The sequence below is a fragment of the Bos indicus genome, chromosome 6 (assembly GCF_029378745.1).
Source record: "Bos indicus isolate NIAB-ARS_2022 breed Sahiwal x Tharparkar chromosome 6, NIAB-ARS_B.indTharparkar_mat_pri_1.0, whole genome shotgun sequence".
In the NCBI taxonomy this organism is placed as follows: domain Eukaryota; kingdom Metazoa; phylum Chordata; class Mammalia; order Artiodactyla; family Bovidae; genus Bos; species Bos indicus.
Window position 1 is genome coordinate 37645574 of NC_091765.1, and position 23460 is coordinate 37669033.

The following is a 23460-nucleotide window of genomic DNA, read 5'->3' on the forward strand; positions in this document are numbered from 1 at the left end:
CCAAGAGAGTCCCCTGGACTGCAAGGAGGTCCAACCAGTCCATCCTAAAGGAGATCAGTCCTGGGTATTCACTGGAAGGACTGATGCTGAAGCTGAAACTCCAATACTTTGGCCACCTCATGCAAAGAGTTGACTCATTAGAAAAGACCCTGGTGCTGGGAGGGATTGGGGGCGGGAGGAGAAGGGGATGACAGAGGAGGAGATGGCTGGATGGCATCACCAACTCGATGGACATGAGTTTGAGTAAACTCTGGGAGTTGGTGATGGACATGGAGGCCTGGCATGCTGTGATTCATGGGGTCACAAAGAGTCGGACACGACTGAGCGACTGAACTGAACTGAACTGTTTTGGACTCTCTTGTTGACATGAGGGCTACTCCATTTCTTCTAAAGGATTCTTGCCCACAGTAGTAGACATAATGATCATCTGAATTAACTCCATACATTCTCATGCATTTTAGTTCACTGATTCATAAAATGTCGATGCTCACTCTTGTCATCTCCTGCTTGATCATGTCCAATTTACCTTGATTCATGGACCTAACATTCCAGGTTCCTATGCAATATTGTTCTTTATAGCACTGGACTTTACTTTCACTACCAGACATAGTCACAACTGAGTGTCATTTTCATTTTGGTCCAGCCACTTCATTCTTTCTGGAGTTATTATTGTATCATAATTGTCCTCTGCTTTTCCCCAGTAGCAAATTGGACATTTTCTGACCTGGGAGGGCTCATCTTCCAGTGTCATATCGTTTTGCCTTTTCATACTGTTCTCACATCAAAAATACTGGAGTGATTTGCCGTTTGCTGCCCCAGCAGACCACATTTTGTCAGAATTTTTCACTATGATCCATCCATCTTGGGTGGTCATACATGGCATGGGTCACAGCTTTATTGAGTTATGCAAGCCCCTTTGCCACAACAAGGCTGTGATCCATGAAGGGGAAAGAAGGTAAATTGGCTGTCAGAGAAGCCCTTACAAATGGCTGAGGAAAGAAGAGACATGAAAGGCAAGGGAGAAAGGGAAAGACATACACAACTGAATGCAGAGTTTCAGAGAATAGCTAGGAGAAATAAGAAGGCCTTCTTAAAGGAACAATACAAAAATAGAGAAAAACAACAGAGTCAGAAAGACTAGAGATCTCTTCAAGAACCAATGCAAGGGAATATTACAAGCAAAGATGGGCATGATAAAGGACAGAAACAGTAAGGACCTAACAGAAGCAGAAGAGATAAAGAGGTAGCAAGAATACACAGAAGAACTATACAAAAAAGTTCTTAATGACCCAGATAACCACAATGCTATGGTCACTCACCTAAAGCCAGACATCCTGGAGTGTGAAGTCAAGTGGGCCTTAGGAAGCATTACTGCAAACAAAGTTAGTAGAAGTGATGGAATTCCAGCTGAGCTATTTCAAATTCTAAAAGATGATGTTGTTAAAGTGCCTCACTCAACATGTCGCCAATTTAGAAAACTCAGTAATGGCCCCAGGACTGGAAAAGGTCATTTTTAATTCCAATCCCAAAGAAGGCCAATGCCAAAGAAAGTTCATAATTGTATTACAGTACAGTTATGCACATTTCACATGCGAATTAGGTTATACTCAAAATCCTTCAAGCTAGGTAGGCTTCAGCAGTATGAACCAAGAACTTCAAGATTACAAATTGGGTTTAGAAAAGGCAGAGGAGTTGGGAGTCAAATTAACATCTGTTGGATCATACAGAAAGCAAGGGAACTCCAGAAAAACATCTACTTCCGCTTTGACGACATTAAAGCCTTTGACTGTGTAGATCACAACAAACTGGAAAATTCTTAAACAGATGGGAATAGCAGACAACCTTAGCTTTCTCCCAAGAAACCATTTGTATTCAGGTCAAGAAGCAACAGTTAGAACCATACATGGAACAATGGGCTGACTCCAAATTGGGAAAGGAGTGCGACAAGGCTGTATATTGTCACCCTGCTTGTTTAACTTATATGCAGAATACCATGTGAAATGCTGGGCTGGATGAATCACAAGTTGGAATCAAGATTGTCAGGAGAAATATCAACAACCTCAGATATGCAGATGATACCACTCTAACGGCAGAGAGTGTAGAGGAACTGAAGAGCCTCTTGATGAGGGTGAAAAGGGAGAGTGAAAAGCTGGCTTAAAAGTCAAAATTCAAAAAACAAAGATAATAGCATCCAGTCCTATCACTTCATGACAAATAGAAGGGGATAAATTGAAAGCAGTGACAGGTTTTATATTCTTGGGCTCCAAAATAACTGCAGATAGTGACTGCAGTCATGAAATTAAAAGACACTTGCTCCTTGGAAAAAGAGCTATGACAAACCATTTCCTTCTCCAGGGGATCTTCCCGACCCAGGGATTGAACCCAGGTCTCCCACATTGCAGGCAGATGCTTCTAGACTTCTGAGCCACCAGAGAAGCCCTATGACAAACCTAAACAGTATTAAAAAGCAAAGACATCACTTTGATGACAAAGGTCTGACGAGTCAAAGCTATGATTTTTCCAGTAGTCATGTATGGATGTGAGAGTTGGACCATAAAGAAGGCTGAGTGCTGAAGAATTGATGCTTTCAAATTGTGGTGCTGGAGAAGACTCTTGAGAGTCCCTTGGGCAGCAAGGAGATCAAACCAGTCAGTCTTAAAGGAAATCAACCCTGAATATTCATTGGAAGGACTGTTGCCAAAGTTGAAACTCCAATACTTTGGTCACCTGATGTGATGGGCCAGCTCATTGGAAAAGACCCTGCTGCTGGGAAGGATTGAAGGCAAATGGAGAAGAGTGCAGCAGAGGATGAGATGGTTAGGTAGCATCACAAATTCCATGAACATGAATTTGAGGAAACTCTGTTAGATAGTGAAGAACAGGGAAGCCTGGCATGCTGCAGTCCATGGGGTCGCAAAGAGTTGGACATGACTTAGCAACTGAAAACAAAAACAAATCAAATGTAAGGTATAAAATCCCTAAGTTTTAATTTTTTAAAGTTTCTTTGAGTAAGCACACCATTAATTTTTGTAAATGTTTCATAGACAAAGAGAAAAATGTGAATCTCTACTATAGGGATACTCATTTTCTCCATGTCTTTGTTAATGTTTTCAACTATACTGTCATCCTATTTCAGAGGTGTATAATTAAAGTCTTTAACTATAATCATATTTTTATCACATTTTCCTTGTCTTTTAATACTTGAATTTATACATTTTGTTTCTATAGTTCATGGTATAATCATGCAATTCCCTAAATTATGCTTTTAATTGTTAAATAATCTCCCTCTTTATATGATTTGATGTATTGGGATTTGGGGGAGCTGCTCAATAAATAGCATCCCTCTTCTTCACCTAAGCACAGAAGTGAAGAAGAAGAAGTGAAGTCGCTCAGTTGTGCCCGACTCTTTGCAACTCCATGGACTATAGCTTACCCGGCTCCTCTGTCCTTGGGATTTTCCAGGCAAGAATACTGGAGTGGGTTGCCATTTCCTTCTCCAGGGGAACTTCCTGACCCAGGGATTGAACCCGGGTCTCCTGCACTGTAGGCAGACACTTTACTATCTGAGCCACAAGGGAAGCGTCACCTAAGCATACCTAAGCATAACAAAGTAACAAATAAAAATTAATGGATGGTATATGCAAAACACCTTCCTCATTTGAGGGCTCAGTACAAAATGAAAGTATGAATCTCTTTGTTTAATTCTAATTTGAATTTCAAGACAGGGATAGCAGAGCATAAACCAAGCCTAGGTACCTTTAAGCACAGAAACCTTCTAACTGTGCAACTGTTCAGGAAGCAAGCTGTGTATATGCAGTCAGCCTTGGGTATATGGAAGTCTAAGTACCAATGTGGTTACAGTGGAATCAGTGTAGGAGAACGTGTGAAATGAGCCTGGTAACTCAGACTTACTTACTCTACTGGTGACCAGTATCACATTTTCCTATCAATAGTCCAATTCTGTCAATGTTCAAAAAGTTGATAACTTACAAATCTGGTAGTATGTAAAACTGTGTTAAGTGATGGCATATCACAGATAATTATGTATCATAAAAGAAAGTTCTGAGTAATGACATTTAGTCTCCTCTCACCTATTTTTTGCATATTCTACTTTCTCTTAACTTTTGCAAAAAGATTTGCAGCTGAGTCATGGAAGCTAGATGTCCTAGGAGGTAATCTTGCCTTCCTTCTCCACACACTATGCATAGCACAGGCATTGGCCATGTGCACTGAGCTCATAGCAAGCAAGAGCTGGACTTCAACCCTGTAGTAAAGAGGCCAGCCCCAGCGATGAGAAGGAGCTTGTCCTTCACAGCAATTGCATTCTTGGCTTTTCTTCTGAGAAGATACAAGTGAAGGACACAATTAGTGTCAACAAAGGTGGGGTGTGTTTATTTTTCATGGTGTGGACACCCAACTTCTGAGACTAGTTCTGAGGTCAGTGCACAAGCAGCCACCCAATGGTTTCTTTCTTTTTGGTCTTTGTGTCCTGGAGGAGTTAGGACTAAAAAAGTAAGGGTTATGAATTGCTGGAAATATGGCATGTTACAAAGGGATTTAAATGCAGTTATGTGATATACCAATTGTGCACATGAATTCCAAGTTCTCATATTGAACCAACTGCTAGTAGCAGTTATGCTGTGAATAGGTTCAGACACAGCTTTGAGATTTGCAGTGTCTTCTGAGACATTCTAATATTGAGTTGTATGCTCTAGTAAGTCAGGAGAAAAGAAGAGAGGAATGAGTTCTGTCAGTGATTTTTAGCCAGTGGGTAGGAAGACAATTTTGGAGATGGAAATGGCAACCCACTCCAGGATCCTTGCCTGGAAAATCCCATGGACAGAGGAGCCTGGTGGGTACAGTCCATGGGGGCGCAAAGAGTCGGGCATGACTGAGAGACTAACACTTCACTTCAGGAAGATATTTACATGTCTCAAGAGCCAATGAATTACAAGCTTCAGTTAAATGTGAGCTGCTGAATGAGGATTACAAACTAGCTTTGCATAAAAATTGGGAATAAAATAATTCAAATCCGAGAGAATAAGTATGTACTCAACTTTTCCTTTATGTTCAGAGTCATTGATATAGCAACTATAAAACAGGTCACTGTGAGCCATCACTGTGAGCCATCACTCTCTTAAACAAGGATCTAGAGGCACCCTGATTGATACCACTGGTACTTAAAAACAGACTACAAATCAGCATGCTGAGAAAGAAGCCTAACAATATATGAACTCTTCAAGAAGACTTTAAAGCCTTCACCTTGAAGAATGTGCTTCCTGAATTTTTGTATTTTCAAAATAGATTACCTCTTTTCTTTATACATGAAATACAGTTTGGCTTTGTATGAAATCTTTGGGTCATATTTTCTTTCTTTAAGAATTTTATAGATTTTTGCTACATTACCTTTTGATGTGCAATTTTGTTGTCAAGAAGTCTGAGAGCATTCTGACATTTTTTTCCCCTTGTAAGTTAACTTGGGAGCTTACAATCTGATTTGCCTGGATACCCAAAGGATTCTCTATTTTTGAAGTCCAATGCCAACAAAGGTTCGTCTAGTCAAGGCTATGGTTTTTCCTGTGGTCATGTATGGATGTGAGAGTTCGGCTGTGAAGAAGGCTGAGCGCTGAAGAATTGATGCTTTTGAACTGTGGTGTTGGAGAAGACTCTTGAGAGTCCCTTGGACTGCAAGGAGATCCAACCAGTCCATTCTGAAGGAGATCAGCCCTGGGATTTCTTTGGAAGGAATGATGCTAAAGCTGAAACTCCAGTACTTTGGCCACCTCATGTGAAGAGTTGACTCATTGGAAAAGACTCAGATGCTGGGAGGGATTGCGGGCAGGAGGAGAAGAGGACAACAGAGGATGAGATGGCTGGATGGCATCACTGACTCGATGGACATGAGTCTGAGTGAACTCTGGGAGTTGGTGATGGACAGGGAGGCCTGGCGTGCTGCGATTCATGGGGTCACAAAGAGTCGGACACGACTGAGCAAATGAACTGAACTGAACTGAACTGAAACTTAATATTCTTCAGGGTTGACCATTTTTTATCAACTTGATAAAGTTCATGGGAGGTGGCTGCTGTGTTTTCATACACCCTCATCTTCTTAAAATTAAACTTTTACTTTATATGATTGGTTTACAGTGTTGTGTTAGTTTCAGGTGTACAGCAAAGTGATTCAAAGTTATACATATATCCATTCTTTTTCAGATTCTTTTCCCATATAAGTTATTATAGAATATTGAGTAGAGTTCCCGGTGCTATACTGTAGATCCGTGTTGATTATCTATTTTATGTGTAGTAGTGTGTATATGTTAGGAGAAGGCAATGGCACCCCACTCCAGTACTCTTGCCTGGAAAATCCCATGGATGGAGGAGCCTGGTAGGCTGCAGTCCATGGGGTCGCTAAGAGTCAGACACGACTGAGCGACTTCACTTTCACTTTTCACTTTCATGCATTGGAGAAGGAAATGGCAAACCACTCCAGTGTTCTTTCCTAGAGAATCCCAGGGACAGGGGATCCTGGTGGGCTGCCATCTATGGGGTCACACAGAGTCAGACACGACTGAAGTGACTTAGCAGCAGCAGCAGCAGCAGTGTGTATATGTTAATCCCAAACAGCTAATTTATCCCTCCCCCCTCACCTTTCCCCTTTGATAACCATAAGTTTGTCAGTTCTCTCACTTTCTGCACCCCAACCACACTGACTTCCTTTCTTTTTCTTAAGCCCCCAAAGCCCCTTACTGCCTTGGGGCCTTTGGACAGCCACTCTTTCTGTCTGGAGTACTGTTCTTCACATCTTCACCAGCCAACTTCCACAAACATCTCAGATCTCAGTTCCTTATGCCTGACTTTGCCAGCCAGTTAAATCCTCCATTGTTGGTCTCAAAGTACCAGGCATTTCTCATTCACAGAAATGATCACAATTGAATTGTTTATTTTGCAGTTATTTTATTACCTCTGCCTTTCCTATTAGGCTCTCAGGTCACTGAGCAGTGAGAACAAATCTGTACCTTCATTTTATCCACAGTGACTCAGGCACGTTAGTGAGCTATCCAATACATTATTAAGTGCCTTAGAAGTCTTCTCAAGTGAGTCTTCCCTCCAGTAATAATGGTTGGCACTCTTTGAGCACGTACCCTATGCCAGGCACTATTAGAAGCATTTCTGACATGTGTTAGCCTATTTAACTCTCCCAACAACCCTGGTTTTCAGACTGGAAAATAGGCATAAGTCTCACACAGCGTCAAAACGCTCAGAGCCTGTGTCCACAGCCAGCCTGCATGCCTGGGAAGTCTGTTCCAGATAAGCTGCTGCTGTGCCCACTGAAGAAAAGCAGTGCTGACTTGTTTCATGACAAACTAGATTCAATTCATATTGAATATTAATTATAAGATAATGGAAAGCTTGCATACACACATTAAATTCTCATTGAATGATGCACATTCTCCATTCATTTTTATATAATATATCCATTCATTTATCTAATGAGTGTGTATTGAGCACTTATCATGTGCCAGAATATGTGCTAGAAATTAAGAAATATAAAGGGGAACGAGAGAGTCTTTGCTCTTGAGATGCTCCCTGTCTGGTGGGATTAGGAGAGACATAAATCATTCAGGATAATTTTATAGGAACAATGATGAAGATGTTTACAGAGTGCTAGGAGCAAGGAGGGAAGACCAAAACTCAGTGTTCCCTAGCAAGGGGTATGAATGGTCAGGAAAACAACTGGTCACCTCTTGGAGACTCTATATAAAAATGACTAGGGTAAGGTATGTGATCAGTCCTGTCTGATTCTTTGCAACCCTATGGACTGACTGTAGCCCACCTGGCTCCTCCGTCCATGGGATTTCCCAGGCAAGAATACTGGAGTGGATTGCCATTTCCTTCTCCAGGGGACCTTCCTGATCCAGGGATCGGAACTGCATCTCTTGTGTGTCCTGCATTGGCCTGTGGATTCTTTACTACTGAGCCACCAGGGAAGCCCTGTGTGAAGTAGGCCCCTGTTAAGGATTCCTAATACCCTTTACTGTCTGTTTTTTTCATAGCCCCAGTATATTTGCAGGGCTGCCAAGACAAAATACTTTAAACTGCATGTCTTAAACAACATATATTTTTTCTTTTACCATGCTAGAGGCTGAAAGCCCAAGATCAAGATGTCCAGGGGTTGGTTCCTTCTGAGGAAAATGAAGAAGAATCTGTTCCATGCCTTTCTGCTAGATTTGTATGGTTTGCTGGCAAACTAAACTCTGCAAAGAATCAAAAACATCATTCTACTCCCTTCAAACCTGTCTTGTTTCAGTGGTTACATTGTATTATTAAGCATAAAATAATTCATTCTTATTATAGTATTTCCATAATAATTGCTCTTCAGTGATAAATATGAATATGATTAAATATATCTGCTACTGCTAAGTCATTTCAGTCATGTCCGACTCTGTGCGACCCCATAGATGGCAGCCCATGAAGCTTCCCCGTCCCTGGGATTCTCCAGGCAAGAACACTGGAGTGGGTTGCCATTTCCTGCAATGCATGAAAGTGAAAAGGGAAAGTGAAGTCGCTCAGTCATGTCCGACCCTCAGCGACCCCATGGACTGCAGCCTACCAGGCTCCTCCATCCATGGGATTTTCCAGGCAAGAGTACTGGAGTGGGGTGCCATCACCTTCTCTGTTAAATATATCTAAATACATATAATTCTGCTTTATGGAATCCCTCCCAGAAATACAGGCATTCTTTTCTAATTTCAAACACCTGGTTATGGTACACCAGAAAACACAACAACAGCAACAGTTTTTAAATAGACAAAACCTACTGTGCTCTGTAGGGCTTCCCAAGTGGCTCAGTGGTAAAGAATCCGCCTGCCAAATGCAGGAGACACAGGAGATGTGGGTTTGATCCCTGGGTCAGGAAAGATACCCCTGGAGAAGGAAATTACAACCCACTCCAGTATCCATGCATAGAATTTTCCACGGGCAGAGGAGCCTGGCAGGCTCCAGTACATGGAGGTGCAAAGAGTCAGAGACAACTTAGCACATATGCACAACAAAGCACAACTGTGCTTTGTATCCAAAGCATCACTTACCCTCTGGAGGAAAATAGCTAAACCTTCCTGGTTTTGGGGAACAGTCTACACAGTGTTTCTTTCCTGCTGCCTATGTCCTTCTTTAATTAATCGACGCCCTTATTCTCGAATTTACTTTCTTGGATTTTTCAGATATAAGTGTGTCAGAGAATCTTTTCTGTATACCCTCTCTTTCTCTGCATCTCATTTCTTCCTCTTTCAACCCATCCATAAACCCAAAACCCACCAAAATATGGCTGATCTGTTTTAACACACTGCTATATAATATCTGTAAACAGCATGAAGGAGGTTGCCCAAGCATGTGGATTCTTAGCTCTGCGAAGCCTGAGTAGCATAAGGAGCACTGAGCTCTTCACCATCCACTATCCATGGTCCTATGGGGCCTGGATTCTCCACCTCACTGGGGCAGGCTCATGCCTACAGTCCCCACCGGCGGAGCCTTGGCGCTAGGATCCAAGCTGCCAGGTCTCGGATCCTAGGCCTGAGCAGTCAGCCTGTGCGGTGGTCTCTGGTGGTCCACACTCCACATTATGACTTTGAGCAGCCCGATATTCTTGTGCTTCAGTTGCCTCTCCTGGTCAACAGGCCCTGCTCAGGTGCATCAACTCCTGCACTTGGAGCTTCTTAAAATGTCAGGCTTATTAAGGTGCAACTTACATATAATAACATACAGTTGGATAAGTTTTGACAAATGCATACAATCCTGGAACCATCACAATTGATTAATGGATACGATATTTTCATCACCATGAAGTTTTATCAAGCCCCTCTGCACTCAATACCCTTTCCCATCCCCAGGCATATAGTAAGAAATAAATAGTTGATGAACAAATTTTAGTTACCTAGTACACACAGTGAGTTCTAACATCCAAGAACTGGAACTCAGTCCAAGTATCACAACAAAGAAACCCATCATTTAATCCAGGAAACACAAAATACATTGGGAAAAAAAAAAAAAAAAAGAACAACAAAAAAGGAAGCAAAATTCTCTGAGGAAACTTCAGTATATAATACATGATCAGATTAAGAGAAATCCATAAGGAGAGGGAAAAAATCAAAGATTTTTGGAATATCATTATATTCTCAAAAGAAAAACAATATAAAACATTTGAAGTAAATCTGACTCACATGCCACATAAATCTGAGTGGGAAGGAGGTCACGGGACAAGCTTTAACACATCTCCACTGCACACGCCAACTGTCAGTCTGCCAGCCAGTGGCACCCTCATCGACTGGGAAGCTTTTTAAAGATAAACATTCCAAGCCCTTGCCTGTGTATTTTTATTTAGGGAGTCTTGCATGAGGTTCAGGGCTCAGTATTTTTAAAAGCTTTCTCAGTCCATGATTCTACCAGCTATGGAAACTTCTTCCTAACACCTTCACCCCTCACCACCTCAGTGCACACTTTATTTTTTTTTCTTACAGAAGAAAATAAAGCTTGGTGTATTTCTTGAACTTGGAGATGCATGACTGAAGACAGAAAGTACCTTCCATTTTCTTAGTTGTCACGACCTTTTGTGACTAAGAGAAACGGATAATTGCCAAGCTCAGAAACACCTGGAAATAAAAGAGGTGGTTATTATAAAAATAAGCACCTGCAGACAGTATTTATTGAAAAAACAATGGTTTAGAGGAAAAATCCAAGCTATAATAAAATTAATTACTGTTCTACAAACCATCCTATAGGAGGGTTTTCTATGAAAGGGGGATTCATTGTCACCATTCAGCTGTGTGCATGGCAGGGAGCGAACAGCTGTGGCTGCTCATAGAACCTGCATTATGTGATAACCTGGAGGGGTCCAAAAAGGTTAACCCACTCAGGACTTCCTCAAAAGGTTACTAGGTGGTCCACAAAGTAAATACTTATCATGGAATTTTTTTTTTTTTTTAATTTTATTTTATTTTTAAACTTTACATAATTGTATTAGTTTTGCCAAATATCAAAATGAATCTGCCACAGGAAACTGCTATTTTCTCCATCCTTTTTTGGTGTTTCACAAGAAATATTATCAAACTAAAGACCCTGAATGGTCCTGCTATCAACAGCCCATTAATTTTGTGCATTCTACTGGTTCCCAAATTTATTTGACACAGTTTACTTTTTATATAAGATACAATCTTGGAAATGGTGCTTCAGACATTATCATGGCAAATTTTGTAATTCCGATAAGATTAAGAAAAAGTAAATTGGTGATCATCTATGAACAAAGATGAGCAAAGCCTTAGGATACTTTGGAATAATAACATTTGATTGTTAACATTGATAATAACACAGTTTCTGGATCAAGATAGAGTATGTAAGCATATTAGTAACATCAGTGGCAATTCAAAGGAAACATTTTAGAAATTTAAGACAATCTACTAGTTTAAAGTATTTTAACAATATTTGTCTCCTTAAAGTTATCAGGATAATTTAAAATATTGTTACCTACTCATTGAAGTAATTCCTAGTGTAACTGAAAGTGGAGTCTGACTGCTGGCCTCTCAAAAGCTGATAAAGAAGCAAAGTTTGTGGAAAGGAAAGTTTATCTTATTTTGAATGCCGGCAATTGGGAGGGGGTGCTGTACGCCACACTCCTGTCCAAGGCTGATTCTCCCTACTGACAATCTGTGGGCAAAGCTATAGGCTGAGGGAGGGAGCTACACGCAGAAATGGCAGTCAGCTCTGACTAAGCATCTTGACATAGATCATCGTCTGATCAGTATCACCTTGATTGTTTTACAGTTCTACAGTCAGTTCAGTTCAGTTCAGTCACTCAATCATGTCTGACTCTTTGCGACCCCATGAATCACAGTACGCCAGGCCTCCCTGTTCATCACCAACTCCCAGAGTTCACTCAGACTCACGTCCATCGAGTCAGTGATGCCATCCAGCCATCTCATCCTCTGTCGTCCCCTTCTCCTCCTGCCCACAATCCCTCCCAGCATCTGAGTCTTTTCCAATGAGTCAACTCTTCACATGAGGTGGCCAAAGTACTGGAGTTGCAGCTTTAGCATCATTCCCTCCAAAGAAATCCCAGGGCTGATCTCCTTCAGAATGGACTGGTTGGATCTCCTTGCAGTCCAAGGGACTCTCAAGAGTCTTCTCCAACACCACAGTTCAAAAGCATCAATTCTTTGGCGCTCAGCCTTCTTCACAGTCCAACTCTCACATCCATACATGACCACAGGAAAAACCATAGCCTTGACTAGACAGACCTTTGTTGGCAAAGTAATGTCTCTGCTTTTGAATATGCTATCTAGGTTGGTCATAACTTTCCTTCCAAGGAGTAAGCGTCTTTTAAGTTCATGGCTGAAGTTTGTTCCCATTTCCTTAAGGCCAGTTCTTGGAATTGTGGCAGCTTTTGTCATGGCCACAGTCTGGTCACCATGTAGTTAACTTTTTCCACCTGGTAGAGGTTTCAGTATCTATAAGACAGCTCACAGGATATGGCTCAGAATATTATCTGTAGCCCTTGAGAAGGAACTAAAGGTCCTTGACTCTGCTTAATGACTAAACCATTATTATGTGGTCTCCTTTGACTGTTTTTGTATTTGTTTCTTATTTGTCTTTTTTTCTGTATTTTCTCACTTCTCTGACTAAAATTATTCTTTGACTAAAGTTTTCCCACCGATAAAAGGCAGGTGGAAGGCATGGAGGGCATGAAGGCCCACTCTGTTTCACTAGTGGCCTTTTCTCGCTAATGCTAGTAGCATTGCTATTGCTAAGTCACTTCAGTCGTGTCCGACTCTGTGCAACCCCAGAGACAGCAGCCCACCAGGCTTCCCCATCCCTGGGATTCTCCAGGCAAGAACACCGGAGTGGGTTGCCATTTCCTTCTCCAATGCATGAAAGTGAAAAGTGAAGGTGAAGTCGCTCAGTCGTGTCCGACTCTCAGCGACTCTATGGACTGCAGCCTTCCAGGCTCCTCCATCCATGGGATTTTCCAGGCAAAAGTACTGGAGTGGGGTGCCATTGCCCATATGTGCACTTAAAGCCTGAAGTTCATGTTGTTCAACATCCAGTTTACCTTTCCAGATGCATCTCCCACTGTTTGTGTCTTGCTGTAGCTTGCTACACAATACACTACAGCACTCTTAAATATATAATGAAGTTTTAAAAATTCGACATGACTGTTCACACTGTCATCTTGGCCTGGAATGTCCTCATCACTCATCTCTCAAATCTCCCCCCAATACATCTTTCCTTCTGATCTCCTTTGTAAACCACTATTGGCCCTTGTCACATCATATTAAGCTTTAATCTGTCTCTTCCACTAAATTGTCAATTCCAATAGGATAAGAACTAAATCATGTTTACTTGGATAACATACAGGATTTTAGTGAGTTTTCTACTGTATTTAAATTTAGAATACTCTGTAACATAGTTCATGGCTGCAGTCACCATCTGCAGTGATTTTGGAGCCCCCCAAAAATAAAGTCTGACACTGTTTCCACTGTTTCCCCATCTATTTCCCATGAAGTGGTGGGACCGGATGCCATGATCTTCGTTTTCTGAATGTTGAGCTTTAAGCCAACTTTTTCACTCTCCGCTTTCACTTTCATCAAGAGGCTTTTGAGTTCCTCTTCACTTTCTGCCTTAAGGGTGGTGTCATCTGCATATCTGAGGTTATTGATATTTCTCCCGGCAATCTTGATTCCAGCTTGTGTTTCTCCCAGTCCAGCATTTCTCATGATGTACTCTGCATGTAAGTTAAAAGTTATGACCAACCTAGATAGCATATTCAAAAGCAGAGACATTACTTTGCCAACAAAGGTCTGTCTAGTCAAGGCTATGGTTTTTCCTGTGGTCATGTATGGATGTGAGAGTTGGACTGTGAAGAAGGCTGAGCGCTGAAGAATTGATGCTTTTGAACTGTGGTGTTGGAGAAGACTCTTGAGAGTCCCTTGGACTGCAAGGAGATCCAACCAGTCCATTCTGAAGGAGATCAGCCCTGGGATTTCTTTGGAGGGAATGATGCTAAAGCTGAAACTCCAGTACTTTGGCCACCTCATGCGAAGAGTTGACTCATTCGAAAAGACTCAGATGCTGGGAGGGATTGTGGGCAGGAGGAGAAGGGGACGACAGAGGATGAGATGGCTGGATGGCATCACTGACTCAATGGACGTGAGTCTGAGTGAACTCCGGGAGTTGGTGATGGACAGGGAGGCCTGGCGTGCTTCGATTCATGGGGTCGCAAAGAGTCGGACACGACTGAGCAACTGATCTGATCTGATCTGATAACATAGTTCTTTCCCTGATTGAAACACATCCTCCAGTGGTCTGAATTAATGATATTTGGTGTGTTGTGTACTCAGTCGTGTCTGACTCTTCGCAATGCTATAGACTATAGCCTGCCAGGCTCCTCTGTTCATGGGATTTTTCAGGCAAGAATACTGGAGTGGGTTCCCATTTCCTCCTCCAGTGGATCTTCCCAACCTAGGGATCAAACCCACATCTTCTGCATCTCCTGCATTGGCAGGCGGGTTCTTTACCACTGAGCCACCTGGGAAGCCCCCTGATAAGATTTGGTAGAAGATATCAAACAGATCTAGACCTCACAGTGTTTCTTCATCTAATGTTTCAAACCATTTGGAGATCTAATTGATCACAGTTTGTCAAAACCTAGTCATGAAACATTGAGGAGGCTTCTTTAGATACAAGTCAGTATTGTTATCCTCACTTAAAGGAGGGGAAACTTAGGTACAGAGACGTTAAGCAGTTTATCAGTGTTACACAACTTACGAGTGGCAGAACCAGAATTCATCTTCTAGATTCATCTTGATGGGCAAAACAGAATCAGTGAATGCCATGGGTGTGGGTTTTCTAGAACTAGTCTACCTGTGTTCATAGCCCAATTCTAATAGCTTTGTGACCTTGGGTAAGAAATTAACTTTGGTGACCTCATCTATAAAAATACCTTGTAGCAGTTTTAATCAGAGTGAGTTCTTTGCTGTGCCAGTCTGACTGCCTTAGGTTTTACCTGCTAGGGTGAGTTCCCTTGTCCAGTCTTCCAGGGCTATTTATTTTCTTTTTTAAAATTTTATTTATTTTTAGCTGCTCTGGGTCTTTGTTGCTGCAAGTGAGCTTTCTCTAGTTGCAGTGAGCAGGGGCTACTCTTTGTTGCTGTGCAAGGACTTCTCACTGTGGTGGCTTCTCTTGTGGAGCACAGGCTTAGAGCTCTGGCTCATTGCTGTGATGCACGGGCTTAGTTGCTCTGCAGCATGTGGAATCTTCCTGGATCAGGGATCAAAGCCATGTACCCTGCATTGGCACGCAGATTCTTAACCACTGGACCTCGAGGGAAGTCCCAAGGGTCATTTCTGAGAATTGAGAAGGATTTTGGGTGGGAGGATCATACCACCCTAACAGTCCATGACCTATTGGCTCTTGAGATTGTTTGAGGGTTGAAAAAGCCCAGTGTCCTATGAGCAAGGCATGTGGTTTTTTTGCAACACAGTTCCCTTAAAACTTGGAGAAGGGAATGGCAACCCACTCCAGTATTCTTTACTGGAGAATTTCATGGACAGAAAAGTAGGGTGGGCTGCAGTCCATGGGGTTGCAGAGTCAGACACGACTGAGTGACTTTCACACTTCGCTTAAAAATGTAGTCAGCTGATCGTTTATATGGTTTTCAAAACTTGTATCAATGACAGAAGGGTTTTCTATCACAATCTGAATCTCAGGTTGAAACTGGGCCCCATACTCTTGACTTCTTTACAATGTAAGTGAAAATTCTGTCCTTTCTCCTCATTTTGACGTTTACGGAATCAGCCTCAGGTTCTGTGATAGGCCAGGCAGTGGTGGTGAAGTGGGGCAGATCTTTCCGTGATCTGGCCTCTCCTGGGCTGTATTCCCACCCATATACTGGTCAGTGAGAAGCACTGAGTCTTTGGACTGACCAGGGCTTTGCAGCAGAGGGTTTTTATTTATTTATTTTTTGAAAGATGATCAGTGCTTCCTAACTCTTTTGCTGTCCCCCAGATAGCTCCACTTCAAATACCCCACATCCCTCATTTTCTTCAACAATGCACTGATTTTTTGTCGGTCTCAGGGAATTTGGCAGTTGCCATTCAGCTAGGCTTTGGTCATCACAAATTTCCTTAGCTAGCCTCAGGTGGAAAATAGCTTTTCTTCATGAGACTACACACTTAACTGGTGTCCCTTATCTGCTTTTCCAATAGGCCTACCTGAAGGGAGCTCCTGTCTCTGTAACCCTTGCTAAAGGCAATATTGCCTACAGCTTCTAAATATGCAGGCATCCCGCCAAGTTGCCAACAAGTCTCAATGCTTCAGCGTCAGTGGGCATGAAGTCTGAGTTCCTAGAGGCAGCAGAATGGTCTAGCTGCCTGCTTTGCCATAGCACGATACCTGTGGTTCCCCATTGTCCTGCATTAAGGGCAATGGAATCCTCAATTCTTCTCATCTGAATTCATCAAGCTCCACATGTCAGGGTCTGTCTTTTGAAACACCCCATTTCTTTTATATCAATTTCTAATTAGTACTTTTTCCTTACAAGGAAGTGAATCCTTGTAGCTAGCCTAAGAAAATAAGAAATTTATTAGAAGGATATTAGGATAATGGATAAAACACAGACAGAAATGCAGCCAGGCTTTAGGAACAGACTGAAATCAGGAACTCAAAATTGTCAAAATTCTCTCCAACTCTTTTTTCTATCCATCTCTGCAGGTCAGCTTCATCAGTCTTTTTCTCTGCATCCCAGCTCTCTGTTTCCTGATCTACATTTCAAAGGAGGAAAAAAAACATGTAGCCAGTTATGGCTTTGAATTTTTTAAGTTTTAGGTCTAATCATCTTTTACTCTTTCACCTGTTGATGAAGAATTTACTGCTGCTGATACAGAGAAAGGGAAGATGAGCTCAATAAACCAATCAGCTGTGACAAAAGAGTCACAGTGCAGGGTCACAGTGCAGGAATGGGACAGTAATCGTGTGACTGCGGAGAGGGATGTACAGGATGATTCTTAGAAAAAAGATGCTGAGTAGACAAAGTAATATGTACCCCGTTGTTAATTGTTTTAGTAATGTTGTAGGTAATGTTGTCAGAACAGGCAGAGGAATCTTAGATGGAGTCACCCACCCTCCGTTTAAGTAGTCCATTCAATAGTGGTATAACTTGTTATTAAGTATTTAGAATAGTGGTAGCAGGCAGACATGGAAATTCACAAATTCTTATCTAATGAATTGAAAAATTAACAAACAGAGGTCTCTATCAATTCAGTAGGAGAAGGTTTTCCATGTTTGCAACAAATTTGTGATCTGGCAGTTTGGTTATTACTCAGTCATTCTCTAAGACTTTGCTTTTTCTCTATCTAAATGAAGGGGTACCTCCCTGTGATACAGATCTCCTCACCCAAGTGTAGTCAACAGAGATGAATAGGATAAACCAGCTATATTAAAATGTCCCCTGAATCCCTGCAGAAAATCAGGCCAACCTGTGGTAACACTGTTGAAACAAGGTACATCCTTGTCATCTGGTCAGTCAGTTCCTTTAAGTCAGAGTGTTGTGCTCTCTTGTTCTTTTATGTTTCCATGGTAGCTTATAGTTAGTCCCTGAATCTGACCAAAGCATCTTTTTCCCATCTGCCACAGCATACTTTTACCAGGAATTATCATTTTTACTTCATAAAAGTAAATACATACGGTGCATGGCATTTTTTGAAGAGAGGGCTGAAAATAATAATAATGTGCTTGTACTTGCTATTTTTAACCACCTCTCCCAAAAAAAACCACTCAGTACAAACAACTGCTAGACCAACTCTGTCTGGGAAGAGCAGATTTAGAAAGAAGGGAGACATTATAGACAGTACCACATATGAGAAAGAAAATATAACGTCTCAGCCCGATACACTGCGGGATGTTGACTCACTTTGCAACAATAGTCCTTCATGAATGTAGAAAGGAAGCTAGTCTTTTATGCAATGAGTTCAGTTCAAACAAATCTCTCCTAACCCTGCGTTGCTACAGGAATAGATGTCGCCAATGTTAATATCTGTATTGGACACTCTGTGTAATTATTTTTCCAAAGGTCAGACCAAACAATTTCTCAATTAGAGAAAACTCTCTGTACACATAGTCCTCTCCTGTGCAAGCAATAGGAATAGTTGGACAGATGAAAAAAAGCAAGAAATATTGATGACATTTTAAGAATAAACACGTAGTTCCTCCCTAAAAAAGAAGATATTTGCAAACAGCACAACCTGCTCAACTGGCAGAGCAACAGGCTAGATTCAAACATCCCATCCATCTCTCCTGAGGGAACTTTGAATTTTCCTGAAGAAAATTTCCAGTTCTAAATAAATGTTCCAAACATCTCTATAATTACTTGTTACTTTTAAAGTATTATCTGGCTGAAAATTCATTTTACCTAAAGCATATTTTACTGACCAGTAATAACAAATTTGGTCCAAGAAAAGTATGTTTTTATTTTAGGTAGGAAAAGTTATATAAACATGTCTCCCCTTCTACAATGTGGGGTCATTTTCCTAAGTTCATTCTCTCACCAGAGCGATCAGAGGCTGACACATAGGAACAGAGGTCAGGAAATGACCTCTACATCATTCACTTCACCACAAAATCTGAAATGAAAGGACCCTTTCCACTCAAATAAAAGTGCTTTTCACAGAGAAACTTGTTTGAGGGAACTAATGCCCTACTCTTTTCTATCTTTCAGCTCCTGACTTTTGGCCTCTGGAGGATGCACATAGTTCCAGTGAGGGAATCCTTGGAGAAGAGAGAAGAGGCACTTTTTATTTATTTATGGTCTTTGAACAGCCTGGATGCTTCTACTGTCATTTGCTCAGGAGTTCAAAGTGTGAATCATGGGTTTTCCTGGACTTACTGGTCCTGTACAAACTGCCAGTTCTGATGATAATGGCTTCAAGAAAACATTCTTTCCCACTGATATATTGCCTGGAAAATCCCATGGACAGAGGAGCCTGGTAGACTACAGTCCATGGGGTCACAAAGAGTCGGACACGACTGAGTGATCTTCACCAGAAAAAGGAGTATGTGAAGTGATTGGATATCTTTTGAAGAAAAAATAGATAAATGGCTTTTTAAGATAACGTAGTCAGAATGGCTAACATCAAAAAAGGACACAAATAACAAATGTTATTTTGCATGGGTACAGAGAAAAGGAGACCCTAGTACACTGTTGGTAGGAATGTGAATTGGTCTAGCCACTGTGGGAAACAGTATGGAAGTTTCTCAAAAAACTAAAAATAGAACTACCATATGACCCAGCAGTATTACTCCTGGATATATATATTTTAGAAAGAAGCAAAAGCACTAATTCAAAAGCATACACATACAATGCTCATAGCAGCATTATTGCCAATATATGGAAGCAACTAAGTGTCTATCAACAGATGAACAGATAAAGACAGTGTGGTACATATATACAGAATGAAATACCATTCAGCCATAAAAATGAATGAAATGCTGTCATTTGCAGCAACACTAATTGACTTGGAGGATATTATGCTAGGTAAATCAGATAGAGAAAGACAAAGATTGTACGATATCACTTGTATGTGGAATGACTAGTTTGTTATAGTATACAACAAACTAGTGACTATAATAACAAAAAAGAAGCAGACTCACAGATATAGGAAATAAACTAGTGGTTACCAATGGGAATAGGGACAACATAGGCATGTGGAGTGGGAGGTATCAATTACTGGGTGTAAGGCTCAATATGTACAATTGTACATATGTACAATATGTGCAATACTTATTGTACAATATGTCCTTGGGAATATAGCCAATGTTTTGTAATAACTGTAAATGTAAAGTAATCTTTCAAAATTGTATAAAAATAAATTAAAAAATAAGAATCTTTCCCAGGTTCTTGTTCTAAATAAAATTTTAAAATTTATGATAGAAACAAATGAGGTTGATATAATAAATATTTGTCACATTTTTATGTGCAGCTGGTCTAGAGCTTCTTTTCTTATAATAATAAATATTTTTGAAGATGAAATTAACTGCTAGGGCTTCCCAGGTGGTGCAGTGGTAAAGAATCCATCAGCCAATGCGGGAGCCGCAAGAAACACGGGTTTGATTCCTGGGTCCAGAACATCTCCTGGAGTAGGAAGTGGCAACCCACTCCAGTATTCTTGCCTGGAAAATTCCATGCGCAGAGGAGACTTCTGGGCCATAATCCATGGGATCGCAAAGAGTTGGACATAACTGAGCAACTGAGCACACAGACAGTATTTTCTTTAGATCAGTACTGATTCAGAGGCAAAGGACTTTTTCCCCATAAATATCATGACCTCTAATTGGAAGGTAAACTTCTCAATTAAAAAAATTCTGTTTCAAATAAACATGAAAGTTTATTTGTAGGAAAATATATAATAGAACTATTATTATAAATTGCTTCTTTTTTCAATCATCTGGCTATTTATTAAATACTCTACTTACTAAATACTCTTTTGTGTCCAGGTTTGTGCTAAGTTCTAAAGAAATGTGAAAGACACATAAAATCATGACTTAAACCTTAATGCACTTTCTGTGTACTTGGGGAGAGGGATGCAAAACACAGTTCTTATATATCATTTAAAAAACATATGATCCTTCTTTTACCTACCCAATGACATCATTACATCCTCCCACAGTATTTAGGGGCCCCTACCATGTGCCTGATCCTCACAGCTTTCTGTGATATACTCTAATGTCCAGACAAACCATGGCTACTTGTTACTTTGTGACAGTCCCTTACCTAGCTCTGAGCTCAGTGCCTGTGTTCAGACAGCACCTATCAGTAAGAACCCACTTTCTTTCAACACCTCCTGTCTTCTACCTCAGTTCAATGGAATCATTGTCTCCTCCTTACTCCCTTCTAGGTAGAAGTAATTCTTCCCTTGCTTGAATCCTTTTAGCTCTATTTCTCATTGTGTTTTTCTTATTCAACACAATATTCTAGATATTAGTGTATATTTCTTATTCACCCCACTAAAAGTATCCTAAGGCATTTCAAATAGTTGTTTATCTAAATACCTCTATATCCATTGCCTAATTCAGTGTCTGGTTGATAACATATACTCAAATACATAGTAGTTGAGTAGATGAATGACTGAATAAATGAGTACTGGAAACAACAGGAATAATGAAGGACAATAATTGTGTAGCAATGGATGCAGAGTACTAGAAAGGTAAAGGAAATTGGAAGGAGTAAAATAGTGTAGATGTGGACTGGACTACTCTAAGAAAACCAAATGTAAAACTTAAACCTGATTTGGGCCTTTAAGGATGATCATGGTCAAACAGTAGAACCAAAGTAGGTAAGAATAATTGGGCCGAGGAGTCTGGCTAGAGGAGGAGAACAAAGCAATCAAAAGGTAGGTTGTCAGAGGAAAGTTTCAGGCCTTACTTCATGTAAGGCTGAGCAAAAACATACAAGCCACAAGATAAAACCTGATTATCTGGAATCCCAGAAATTAAGCTCTGCTTCTAGGACACCACTTCTAGGGAAAACCATTAGACCATTCAGGTATGACCTAAATCAAATCCCTTATGATTATACAGTGGAAGTGAGAAATAGATTTAAGGGCCTCGATCTGATAGATAGAGTGCCTGATGAACTATGGAATGAGGTTCGTGACACTGTACAGGAGACAGGGATCAAGACCATCCCCATGGAAAAGAAATGCAAAAAAGCAAAATGGCTGTCTGAGGAGGCTTTACAAATAGCTGTGAAAAGAAGAGAAGCGAAAAGCATAGGAGAAAAGGAAAGTTATAAACATCTGAATGCAGAGTTCCAAAGAATAGCAAGAAGAGATAAGAAAGCCTTCTTCAGCGATCAATGCAAAGAAATAGAGGAAAACAACAGAATGGGAAAGACTAGAGATCTCTTCAAGAAAATCAGAGATACCAAAGGAACATTTCATGCAAAGATGGGCTCGATAAAGGACAGAAATGGTATGGACCTAACAGAAGCAGAAGATATTAAGAAGAGATGGCAAGAATACACAGAAGAACTGTACAAAAAAGATCTTCATGACCCAGATAATCACAATGGTGTGATCACTCACCTAGAGCCAGACATCCTGGAATGTGAAGTCAAGTGGGCCTTAGAAAGCATCACTACAAACAAAGCTAGTGGAGGTGATGGAATTCCAGTTGAGCTATTCCAAATCCTGAAAGATGATGCTGTGAAAGTGATGCACTCAATATGCCAACACATTTGGAAAACTCAGCAGTGGCCACAGGACTGGAAAAGGTCTGTTTTCATTCCAATCCCAAAGAAAGGCAATGCCAAAGAATGCTCAAACTACCACACAATTGCACTCATCTCACACACTAGTAAAGTAATGCTCAAAATTCTCCAAGCCAGGCTTCAGCAATATGTGAACCGTGAACTTCCTAATGTTCAAGCTGGTTTTAGAAAAGGCAGAGGAACCAGAGATCAAATTGCCAACATCCGCTGGATCATGGAAAAAGCAAAAGAGTTCCAGAAAAACATCTATTTCTGCTTTATTGACTATGCCAAAGCCTTTGACTGTGTGGATCACAATAAACTGTGGAAAATTCTGAAAGAGATGGGAATATCAGACCACCTGATCTGCCTCTTGAGAAATTTGTATGCAGGTCAGGAAGCAACAGTTAGAACTGGCCATGGAACAACAGACTGGTTCCAAATATGAAAAGGAGTTCATCAAGGCTGTATATTGTCACCCTGTTTATTTAACTTATATGCAGAGTACATCATGAGAAACACTGGACTGGAAGAAACACAAGCTGGAATCAAGATTGCTGGGAGAAATATCAATAACCTCAGATATGCAGATGACACCACCCTTATGGCAGAAAGTGAAGAGGAACTAAAAAGCCTCTTGATGAAAGTGAAAGTGGAGAGTGAAAAAGTTGGCTTAAAGCTCAACATTAAGAAAACGAAGATCATGGCATCTGGTCCCACCACTTCATGGGAAATAGATGGGGAAACAGTGGAAACAGTGTCAGACTTTATTTTTGGGGGGCTCCAAAATCACTGCAGATGGTGACTGCAGTCATAAAATTAAAAGACACTTACTCCTTGGAAGGAAAGTTATGACCAACCTAGATAGCATATTCAAAAGCAGAGACATTACTTTGCTAACAAAGATTTGTCTAGTCAAGGCTATGGTTTTTCCAGTGGTCATGTATGGATGTGAGAGTTGGACTGTGAAGAAGGCTGAGCGCTGAAGAATTGATGCTTTTGAACTATGGTGTTGGAGAAGACTTTTGAGAGTCCCTTGGACTGCAAGGAGATCCAACCAGTCCATTCTGAAGGAGATCAGCCCTGGGATTTCTTTGGAAGGAATGATGCTAAAGCTGAAACTCCAGTACTTTGGCCACCTCATGCAAAGAGTTGACTCATTGGAAAAGACT

At 40.9% G+C, this 23460-nt stretch overlaps 1 long non-coding RNA gene across 1 annotated transcript in view; it reads left to right on the forward strand.

Moving 5' to 3' along the window:
* Window positions 1-19875, forward strand: part of LOC109560130 (uncharacterized) — a 231705-nt gene extending 211830 nt beyond the window's left edge. The window contains exon 6 of the long non-coding RNA XR_011567112.1: window positions 18761-19875. This is a non-coding gene — a long non-coding RNA (uncharacterized lncRNA). The remainder of the gene's footprint in view (window positions 1-18760) is intronic.
* Window positions 19876-23460: the final 3585 nt, after the last annotated feature.